Source organism: Pleuronectes platessa, chromosome 19, assembly GCF_947347685.1.
Source record: "Pleuronectes platessa chromosome 19, fPlePla1.1, whole genome shotgun sequence".
NCBI lineage: Eukaryota > Metazoa > Chordata > Actinopteri > Pleuronectiformes > Pleuronectidae > Pleuronectes > Pleuronectes platessa.
In genome coordinates this window covers 9,260,439-9,272,469 of record NC_070644.1, presented here as the reverse complement: position 1 = coordinate 9,272,469, position 12,031 = coordinate 9,260,439, and the positions used below count along the sequence as shown (strand labels likewise).

The window sequence follows — 12,031 nt, the reverse complement described above, 5'->3', positions numbered from 1 at the left end:
TTATAATAACAATACTAATATCTTAACAGGGTGCTTGTTGTAAGTTGTCACTCAATCGAAACTTAAAGTTAATTATAAGTGATATTTATCTACTTTTAATGAGGCGTCATGAATTAATTAACTATCAATTTGAATTCAATTAAGTAGAATTCTTCCCATACACACTGACCATAAAGCAAACACTGGAAAAAATACATCATCTTCTGTTGTCTGTGTTTAAGTGTTCTCCTATTTACCTAATAAGATTGTTTACAAACTAATGGAATTGTGGCAAGTTGTCTATAATGTAAACAAGATAATATTGTTAAGATCAGCCGCCTTGTCAACAGTCACCTGAGAGCAAGTGATATGGAGGAATTAGAGGAAACAAATCCACCCACAGCCTTTAGAAGTGGTTCCACATAATAAAATGACATGTACTCAGTGAAAGTGCCGGCTTCACTTTGCACACCTCACTCACATGCACATCCAGTACACACAGCATACTGAGAGAGAGAGAGAGAGAGAGAGAGAGAGAGAGAGAGAGAGAGAGAGAGAGAGAGAGAGAGAGAGAGAGAGAGAGCAGATCTCTAACGGGGAAACAGCTCTAATCCTGTTTAGTGCCCTCACTAACAGGCACCCAGCACCCTGAAATATTTGGCCTGCGAGTTGTTTTTCTCATATTGGAACAATGAAAGTGGAGATTATGTGGGATTTCAGGTTGTTTAGCAAGGCAGCCTTTGGAGAGTGTGTACATTACAGCGCACTGTAATAATCCCAGGGTAAACGACTGAGCCTTCGTCCGACTGCGCCTGATAAACTGGAGTTGGAATGATGTGATACGGGATGACATATATGTGCTTCTGTGCATGGAAGATAAAGTTCCCCTTTTTAAGATGCTCCGTATATGTGATCCATACTGTGTGTGTGTGTGTGTGTGTGTGTGTGTGTGTGTGTGTGTTTGAGTGTGTGTCAGGGGCGTTCACAGAGGTTTTGAGGGGGCCATTGCTCTGGCCTGAAAAAAGGCACCCCTCCGCCCCAACTCCATGCTAGTGTAAGGTAACGCATTAGTGCAGAAAGGCTATAGTTCCCTGTAAAGCGATATGGTTTTTCATCTTGAGCCAATTGCAAACCACAATGTTTAAACTTTGAAATTTAACAAAATAGTGTCGGCTTGGGACAGTGTCCCATGATAAAGGGCATGAGTAATTGTTTTGGTTATTTTTGTGTGACAGGACAACACGATTTTATTTGGTCCAACTTTAGAAGCTAAAAGGCTACTCATATTTATGCGGCCAAAATAACACAGCTGGAGGTTCCCTGCACAGATGCATTCACAGCAGCAACAAATCCTCCAATGCACTTGCCGTGAATTGAGCGGTTCTCACATCAGATTCTCCCAACGTTCTGCTGACTTTACACGAGGAGGCCAGGCGGAGAACGTCTGCAGATAATCCGGAGCGTCTGACACGCCCCTCCTCTGGAGAACACACAGAGGTTCTGCGGAGTTCAGTGCATGTCTGAGTCCGGGATCGTGTGTGTTCTCCACTCCACAAGCATTCTCATGTTTCACGGATCAGATGACAGAGTCTTTCAGGACATTTACCCACTGACATTTCCATGGCTGTGATGTAACGTCCCTGCAGCGTATTGACAAATTACCCCTGATGATGTTACAGTTGGCTTTGCTCATTTGGAGGAAACCACTTTATAAAACTCTATTAAATCAAATGGTTTGCCACTGAAGGGTACATCGCCTTGAGGGCTGGCTGTGTCGATTTCACTCACGCAAACCGGCGTTGAAGGTGTCAACAGCAGAAGGTGGAGCGGGTTCAGGCTGCAGTTGTTGCTGTAAACATCACAAAAGCCCAAACCACAAGCCTCTCTTTACCTTCGCATGTAATGAAATAACCGCTGTGTGGTGGTTTACTGTCCGGTGAGGAAGAGGGAAGTAACGAGCTCGGGCGCTTTGCACAAGATGAATTGAGTCAACCTCTGTTACACTCACATGGCATGGAGTCGGAAAAGGTGAGGATGTGCAGAGAGACGAACAGATGTTGTTGTATTGTATGTTATCAGAGACTCATAATTGCTCGCTTGTAAAATCAGACTCAGGAACTGCGAGGCATGTGAAAGGAGTGTCTTTCTGTACAGAATAAGATTTATTGTACTGCACCATGATTATGCAGACGTGAGCGACAGCTTGTCCTCTCAGTGCAGACAGCACATTGTACTGTTATGTAGAGGTGGTTGTTGTCATAGTTTTGGGTTTTTGGAAGAGAACCGAGTTTTGGTGTGGATCACAGATTGTTCTTTTGACCACCAAACATTCAAATCAAGGTTTGTCGTTCCCGCTCTTCATTCTGGATTGAAATCAATGACTAGGGATTCTTTAGATTTGATTATCAAAGCATTGTGAGATGGGCTATGAACAAACAACGTTATTCGGTCTCGTCCCTTATCAGAATCCGAATCAGAAATACTCTATTAATCCCAGGGGGGAATTGTGTTTGTTACAATAGCTCCATGCAGATAAGAAATATAAGCTTATAAAGATTTACAAAATAAAAAAACAAAAATGAAATATGTACAATATGTGCATTCTGTACATTGAGTTTTTATTATAAGCATGGATATGTAAGATATAACCAATATAAGTCTAATATTCATGTTCTTATTGCAATTCTTATTGTTTTGGTCTCCACCAGTTCCCATTAATATTTGGCACTTTATTTATTTAATGCTTCGTTGTGCTCACCATTTCTGGACCTAATATATTATACATTGGCCAATAGTCATCTTTTTCCCATGGTGCAACATTCACCATTTCTGGACCTAATATATTATACATTGGCCAATAGTCATCTTGTTCCCATGATGACTATACCACCAGTGCAACATATAATTTAATTGCACTGGTGTTTCTTGGTGTTGCTGGTCTTTCACCTGATATTGTAGCTATGTTTTTTTCACCACCAGTGTCCAAGAATATTTGTCACTTTATCTACCAGCTGCTTCATTGGGTTCACCGTTTTTTAGGTGAATATACAATATTATACATATTTGCCAATGGTTTTTGACATGGTAAAACGGCAACATTCATTTGAAGTCACTTGCTGAATGTAAGTCCAATATTCATAGTCCTTGTATCTATGTTTTGGTCCCCACCAGTTCTCAAGAATATTTGTCTCTTTGTCAACCAGTTTGTTCACCAACTAGTTGGCTGTTTATTGCTGGGCAGGTAGTGTACAGTGGTTTTTATAGGCAAGTTTGCTGAAAACAACCCGGGGCACAAGAACAGTTCATGAGAGTTTAGGGAACTGCAGTGGGAGTTCAAGTCTTTTTATTCACTGTTTTTTGTAAAAAAAAAAAAAGACAAAGATCTATCCATCCGTCCATCCATCTGTCTAGGCCACTGACCCACTTTCCCCATGGGGACCATTCAAATTTCATCCACACTATCTAACCTAACGGCGAAGACATGGAACACTTTGAGGACCAACCGCAGAAAAGGAGAAGGGGGGAGGAGGGGGGAGTGGCAAACAGGACGCTTGTATAGTAAGTAGAGGGGTGTAGTGTTTGGTAGTGTTTTGTTTTTTTTAAGGGGCCTTCCAGATGGCACGTTGACAGGAAGGATCCGGAGAAACCGGCCCCTAATGAATGGGAGGGAGAATCACCTGAGGGGACAAGAGACATCAAAGAAAGCCTTCTCTTCCTCTCTCTCTCTCTTTCTCTTTCCTCTCCTCCCTCACGCTCACTCCCTGCTCTTATTTTTCTCCTCACCCTATGTGTCTAATCTAACCGCTTAGTCTTTCCCCTCAAGATATCTGTGGGCACTCTCACAGCCTTCCCTTTTTCACACTAATTCTTAAAATGTGTCTTAATGAATCTCTCCTATCTCCTCCTCGTTGTCATCTCCAAAGGACATTCCTCATTTTTACAGCGTGGTATTGCCTGGGGGGGCAGGTTCAGACAGATCTGCCTGTGAGGAAGTCCTCAACATTCACGGAGGCCAAAGTCAATGCATTAGACGCCCTTGACCTTAACTGCGGGGAGACACGGAGAGAGAGACGTAGACGTGGAGAGGAGTTTGGACGTGAGGAGTTGTGCGGCTCGTCGGGTTGTTTGCAGTGAGAGAGTGGATGTGTGTGGGAGGGGAGGGTGAGGGGGGAGGGGTACCGTTTAGAAGATGAATGCATCCATGCACTCTCATGTAAACATGTTGGACTTAATGGATGTGTAGGGGAAGGGGGGGGGGGGGGGGGGGAGTACACATTTAAAGAGAAGGCAGATCAATCCACAATTTTAACCTCCATTTATTTTGCAAGTTTACACTTTAATTGACTTGTGGAATCTCTCTGTGGTTAAACTCAAGTCTGATTGATAGATTTTTCTCGATTATTCTTGTGAAGTTATGTGTTGTAAGCAGTTTAAATTGGTCGACCTGCTTCCCGCTCCTCGTTCTGACTGCTGCTCAGTCTGCGAGTGCAGATGTGTGATGTCTTTGTCAAGTGTGAGGAAAATGCCCCCTGACGGTGTCAGGAGAGGTTATCTCTGTGCGTTTTAAATAGACCTCACATTTTAAACAATAACCCTGTGTTGTACGTCGGGGGAGTTGGAGTAACAGCTATCTGAGCGTGTATCAAGTACGGACGGTCGAACAAAGAGTCACTTTAAACATTTCTTCCCAGGGTCGACATGTCGGCGGGTCATCGCAGAGAGAACACAGGTGATTTTAAAAAGTGTAAGGAAGGCTGCGTTTCGCTCAGGGAGGGAGGGAGTGAAGGAGGGAGGGAGTGAAGGGAGGAGGGAGAGAAGGAAGGAGGGAGAGAAGGGAGGAGGGAGAGAAGGAAGGAGGGAGAGACGGAAGGAGGGAGAGAAGGAAGGAGGTGTTGGTTGTGGTTTCAGATTCCTGTGACTGTAAAATACAGGCTCCCTGGAATTTGATACGTAATGCAATTAAACTGTTGTTGGATTTATAGTTACATGTGCATTTCCTGCTGTGACAAGTCCAAGTGTCTGCTGTTTAATAACATAGGTCTACTGTTTCCTTAGGGTGGAAAGGAGGATTAAGTGTTTTGGAGATACCAGGAACTACAAGTCATTTATAGTTGATACAAGGAGTTAAGAGTAAGGTTTGTAGCTCAGCATCAGATTCTTGCATTGATTGCACCACAGATGTGTCTTAAGTTATCTGGTCATGTCATTAATTACATTCACAGTAACTATGTTTATATTCTTTCATTCACTACGTGATATAAAGCACGTCCCTCCATCAATCCTCCACATGCCTGTGTAGTTCATATCGTCGAAATATTAAAGAGAAGAGGGAGTCAATCAATCAATAATTCAATCATTGAATCATTCAAATTGTGTTTGTATAACCCAGATTCTGCCCTTAATGTCTCAAGATTAATGTCACTTTTCATATAAAAAAACGAGCAGTGAAAACAAACGTAAAGACCTCAGAGGGAGCCAGATGTGAGGGATCCTCCTCATGGGACTGACAGAAGGGCAATAGATGTATCGTGTGACGGAGCACGCCAAGTGGAAGTGGTCTGATAACATAAACAATCAGAATTTACTGGATCCTCCGCCTAATCCACATCCGCACCTAATTTTGATGGGTTCTCCTTGGGGCTCGGCCCTCATTCCTCATCCCTCCACCAGGGAAATCAGTTTGGTTGTTCTGGCGTAATCCAGGTAACATAAACCAACAAAAAACAGACATACAGACTGGGATGATTCCATGCCGTATGCATTATTACTGTTGTTACATACACTTGATCAGTGATCATGGTGAACAGTGGCTTTTGCAGTAAATGGTTTTGTCTATTTGTGCGTTAGTTAAAATCATACGATAAAGGCACATAATCTTCATTTCAAACAACCTGCAGATGACAGAAGCAGTCCATGCTGACCAGTTGCAGTTTTCACTCATTGCTCCATTAGCTCCCATAACCCCAACATGTACTTTGGACACATCAGCGCTGTGAGAAGCTGTAAAAACAAATTGCACCAATAATTATTTTACCATTTTAAGATATAGTGGCCTTTAGTGATGACTGGATCGCTCCTTTAAACGGATAAACTCTGAATTTATCGCTATGAAACACTGACAAGCCTCATTGCAGAATTAATGTTCACTGCAATGGATTACACAACTCAAGCAATTTTCATTATTCCGTTAATAGATATTTATACCCTGCAATGGAAAGCAATGGTTTCAAAGAGGTGAAGAAATTATTGTAATCATCTAACCCTCCCGAGCCTGCATTTGAATTTTGTCAGCCACCATGTGAAGTGCAGGTTTTGCAGTTTGAGAGCTGAAATCTGCAAAAGCTATAGTATGACCCTTAAAAGTCAATATACGTTATCTTCTCTGTGGGTCTCTCTAATGCAATCTCTCACTCACATATCCTCATGCGCCCGCAACCACACACTCCCACCGTCTCGATTAATGCATCAGCAAGTAGCTTCCGTCTTTGATCGTATTTACCGTGTGTTGTCAGTGCATACATTAATCTCCAAGAGGGAGCTTGAACCCCAGCAGAGAGCAAAGACCGCCTCCTCTCTCAGTCCGACAGCAGGACTGAGATGCTACGCTTGTTTCGACGAGAGGGTCACAGGGTCGTTTCTCGAACGCCTCACACATTCGATGGACATTTAAAGGTCGACCTGTGTCGGCCGTGGCACAAACGTACATAACCTGTCACTTGTGTGTGATTTCTGCTGCACCAGTGCGAGGGTCAAACAGAAATGGGGTATTTAGTCCTGAGGAGAAATTGATTCGTTCTGTTTTGCGACAGTAGATTCGTGCCGCTCTTACACTCCTCACTCAATACTACTAATGGACCAGATACAAACACACACACTTATTCCCACATAGACTGAAGTACACAAATACACACACACACACATACACACACACACACACACACACACACACACACACACACGCGCCTTGTGTGCAGGAAGCTGCAGCGGGAGGGGAGGAAATGATTTTGGAGGCTGGAGAGCTCTGCTTTGGAAATATCTCGAGCCACAAAATAAATCACTCTCTTCCCCCTTCATCGTTTTATTCTTCTTAATGACAGGCTGATTATTTATTTCATCTCTCTTTCTCTGACCTCTCCCCACTCTCCTGCCTGCACCTCCGTCTCCACTCTCTAGCAGAGAGAATGAAATATGTGACACGCCTGAAAACACATTTGTCACTTTTGTCATCTGAGGAAGTCGTATCCATAGAAATGTATCTTCTGCCTTGTTCCTCTGCTGGTAAACAAGGCTTGACAGTAATTCTATTGCATGTAGACCTGTTAGTTCTGTTATGCAAAACGGAGTTTGGTAAATGAAGTTCCATGAGATCTTTGTTGGAGTCTGTGTCAGGGGAACATGGACAGTTAGAGGTTGTAACAAACAGCAGGAAGCTGTTATCAATTCTCCCAGGCTCCGGGTCAGAGAGGGAAGTCACAGTCCCATACAGAGAGAAAACTGGAACTCCTCAATTTTCTGTTGGGTTGAATTTTGTCCCTATTGTTTGTACTGAAAATACGAATGTGCTCTAAAATAATCAATAAATGTCCCTAGTGTCTGTCGAAGTCAGGGGAGGGTTGTTGTGGCAAGTTGCCACACGAGAGCTTACACAGTATAATGGTGTAATTTCCTCTCGGAGAAAACAGTGACAGTTTGGGTTTACTGGAAATCTCCCTGGTTCTTGGCTGAAGTTTAAATCTTACATCAGACACAAGTTACGAAAACAACAGACCCCCTATCTGCTATTCAGTTGATATGGTAATCTTGGTTGTTTATTTACACAACCTTCAGTTATAGAGCAGCGCTAGCGTTCATTAGGAGCCATGCATCTACCCACCTGATGAATGGAAGTCTAGTATATATTCTCTGTTAGCTCTGGTTTGGGTCTCCACCGACCCCTGAGCTGAATATCGGCCGTTTACAGAGGGATAATAACCTTTTTTCACTAAAAACAATGCATGAGAGTTAACCAAAACAGTAAAGTTGAAAATTGAAAAGCAAAACAATGATCTATCACATTGTATAAATCCAAGGGGAGCTGCAGCTTTGGGTAAAATGATAATAATACTTATCAACTGTGCCAATTGTAAGAGTTAAGGTTATAGGTGCAACATCACAAAGAGTCAAAAGCACATGTTAGCATTTCTCTGCAGCTGAATGTAGAACACTGAGGTGTTTTGAACCAAATGTTAAAGTCAATATGCTTATTGTTCATACTGTGGGTGACATGATCTTTTCGGTTTGGACCAAAGTTGTGGACTGAGCAACTAATAGATCGATTTTTTTATTTTTTACATTAACAATGGATTTAATGACTTTGTGTAATGAGAGTTGGGGACTTCAACCCATAAAGAGTCAGACCTCATTAACAGCTCTCATACCCCAGTTTTTTAACAGCAGGTAATTAATTTCAGCAAAATTGGCTCTTAAAATCCGCTGTGAACTACCTGCCAAGCAACAAACAACAGAATATCTTAGTAAGCAAATAGCTGGTGAAGCGCTTTGCCGATAAAGAGGCAAATATTGGGAGTCGGTGGAGACCAGTACAGAGCTCCACGGACATGAATACTGGTCCTTACAAGAAAGTGTCGTCCAGAGATTCCACACAAAATATTTGAGTTAATTTAAAAACATTACAATTACATTCTCAGAGATAAAGTTTATTTCTCAAATGTCAAATGTTCAGATCAGCCCATGTCTTGGTCACAATTCCTTGACAACCAACTCTGAGGAATCCATATAAAAACAGTTTGTGTTTTGTGTTCATCAGATGACATAAGGCTGTTGACTTCAGAAATCCAGCGTCAACCCACTGGAGAAAAAGCAAATGCGGTTTGGCATCAATTAAAGACACATCATCTGTCAGCCATGGAAAAACAAGTCACTCTGATTTCAATCCAGAATGACGAGTGGGGACCAGAAATCATACTTTTTATGTTTGGTGGTCAAACTCTTCCATGAACCAAGAATATAATAACAACCACCACCCAATTCTACAATGTGCTATTGTGTCTGTGCAGAGAGGAGAAATTACCACTACCTCCTTAACACAATGAAAACTGATAAATAGATGGAACAATGTGTAAAAGACACACCTCAAACTAGCTGATTCAAAAAAAACAAAACAAAGATGAGAACAGCTACAGTGACACAAAGCAGGAAACTGGAGACGCCTGTTCAGACATCTCACCACCAATAAAATCCAGCGTGATTATTGAGGAGCCTGTTTTGCAGTGTTGCAGCCATGCCTATCCCCACGGGGAGTCAAATAACCAGGCCCGAATCAACACATTCATTCAGAGGGATTGACCGAGAAGTCTCTGCTCATAAATCTCCATCAGACCAATTTCCTCTCAGCGGCGGTGAATCCTTCTCTCATAACTCGACAGCTGAGACTCGCCGCTTCCACACCGAGGATCTTTACTTCTTTTGTGTTTGGGTGACGCAGCTGACAGTTGTTTCTAAAAGAAGCGCTTCTCCTCAGTGTCACAGGGGAATGAAAGCGCCGCCGTCAGATACAGTTGTGCATCATTGCGGTTTAAGTGTCTGGTTTAACATCAGTAGTTGAACAGAAAACAGATCAACAGCAATAGTCAATCAAATGTTTGAAGTTATACATGAATATATTTTGAATTACATTTATTGGTTTCCCTGCAGAGAGTAAGAGGAGAAGATTAATGTCACTTTCATATATAAGCATGTGCTGCAAATGGATAGGTGAAACCAGCACACTGTTAGTTTAGCTTGGCATAAAGAAGCACAGGGGAAACAAAAGATTTAACAAAATCCACAAATCATTTTCCAGCAGGATTTACACATAAAACACTGAGCGGATTTCCATGAAACAGTGGGAGACATGGGCCATTAGAGAAGCCTTTCTACCTGGCTGCAGGTCCGGACTGAGGAGTGGATCCAGGAAACAGTGTCAGAAAGGGGATTTTTAGACTTTTTCTAAAAACAAAAAAAAATTTAAGGGTATTTATGAGTTTGTGAAATTTGGTTTCACAATGGACCTCGGCGGGTTTTCGCTCTATTGATTGGTACTCTCCTTTTATTTATTAACTTTTTTGCTTTCACTTGAGTCACACTGGCTGATTGTCTGCTTGAGGTCAAGCAACATCTGCTGCACTTGTGTCCGTCCTGAGAGAGGGATCCATCACACACAGCCCTCTCTGAGGTTTCAGAGAGGAAAAAAGATTTTTTTTTTCTTTTCTTCTTAATGTCATAAAAAGATTGTTCGATGGTTAAGGACAGAGAACGTAGCACCTTGTTAAGGCATAAGATACAGAGTGATTAGTGAATATGGGCTACTCAAATAATTAAAATTAATATTTTTCTAAATTTCCAGGCATCTGATAAATGACTATTCAATTAAATGATAATGAAAGCAAGCTAATATCCCTTTTTGATGTGGCGTAACAAAGTGTATGTCAAAAGAATGAAAGTTGCCTCAAAGTCATTACAAATTTGGTTGCGGAACATTATAGTTTTTGTGTTGTGATAAGGACATTGCTCAGCTCCTGCTGCGACTGAAAAACATCAGAGGTTTACTGTAGTTGAAACGCAAAGTGGTGCATTTGCTGGCCAGGAAAATGAAAAGGCAAATTGACCTTCACAATGTCAGAGCTAAGTGCTTGCTTTCATTTGAGCGGCTGGTTCCTGGTCACTCTCTCTGGCATTAGTTCAAGTGTAGCTGCGTGTGTTACAGGAAGTCGTGAAAGTGGAAAAGTCAAAGTCATCGAGGAGAAGCGATGTCATTATTTAAAGGTGGTTCCCAGCGTGTGTTCAAGACTACCGAGGGCAGCTCGTGAACCAAACAAAGAAAGGGACTGAAATGCCACCTCTGCATTAATGGCATACCATACATTGTATGAGGGCTTATGGCTCCTTAGACTGACATCACAAGGATTTTCCTTTAAATGAGGGATGATGCTCCATCGCAGCAGGCATATTTCGCCCTCCAGCACGGACTCACCCGCTCCCCCCACCACCCAGCGTCCTCTCCCCAAACATTTTCTGAGTCGTCAGTGGAGGTCCTGTTGGAGAGACGCCCTGTCTCCCCTGATTCAGCCGTCTGTGGGAGCACAGTCCAGTATTCACTCCTGCCATATACTGATCCTTTCATTAGTCTTGGCTTCTGGCAGCGCTGTAAAAGAGCTGACTGTGTGGGGAGTCAAGAGACCAAGACTGATACACAGAGATACATTTACAGATACGCAGTGTAACTCAAACACGAAAACAACTTCCCAGGAAATAACTTTTCTAGTTTTAGATATGAGACAACATCTACCATCTTGTATTTTGGGCTATATTTGTATGTGACATTATGACATATCATCCGTATTTTTGGTTGTGATCCCTGAAAATAAACGGATAAGTTGTGGCCACTCATTACAAATTTCAGCCTTAGAGTGGTCATGGTTAAAGAGTTTCTCAACCACAGAGGGATCTTTCTATTTGAAGATAGTTTCACTTGAACAATTTTCAGAGAAATAGAGCGAAAAACTTTACTTAGTAAGAAAAAAACTAATATCAGAAGAAAGACGCTTTAAGTCAGACGGTAGACATGTATATACAAAAATAGACAATGAGTCTGTAAAGTTAAGCCAGTGTGGACGAGTCTGAAACCTTCATAAAACAGGTCAGTGTCTATAGAAGTCCATGAGACTCAACTTCTCACTTGACTTATAACGTTTCCATCCACAGTGTAGCATCTAGTTCTCTAATTACATGTCTTTGTCGATACAGCAGGATCTTCTTTTAGTAAATTTCGGTCCCATTAGAGGAAAATGAGGCCGATGAAGCGCAGTATGCATTGGGGCGTAGATACGCTGTAATTGACAGCTAGCACCGTCCAATCGGTGCAGATGAAGATGGTTTCAGTGTCCTCCAGAAAAAGGTCAAAAACACAAATTGTGAGGTCCCCATGACCTTTGACCAATCGACCTCCTAAATCTAATCAATTAATCTGTGATCCTAAGAGAACATTTGAGCCCAAATTGAACAGATTGTCTTG

The 12,031-nt window shown here is 42.1% G+C and overlaps 1 protein-coding gene across 3 annotated transcripts in view; it reads left to right on the top strand.

Moving 5' to 3' along the window:
* csgalnact1a (chondroitin sulfate N-acetylgalactosaminyltransferase 1a) overlaps window positions 1–12,031 on the top strand; it is a 35,499-nt gene that overhangs the window by 218 nt on the left and 23,250 nt on the right. The window contains exon 1 of one of the 3 annotated variants that reach the window (XM_053411523.1): window positions 1,854–2,007. The exons of 1 other annotated variant lie outside the window; for it this stretch is intronic. The gene's annotated coding sequence lies outside the window, so the exon portion shown is untranslated. Of the gene's footprint in view, window positions 1–1,853; window positions 2,008–4,857; window positions 5,115–12,031 lie in introns of those variants that run through there. One more of the 3 variants, XM_053411525.1, reaches the window with a different exon arrangement.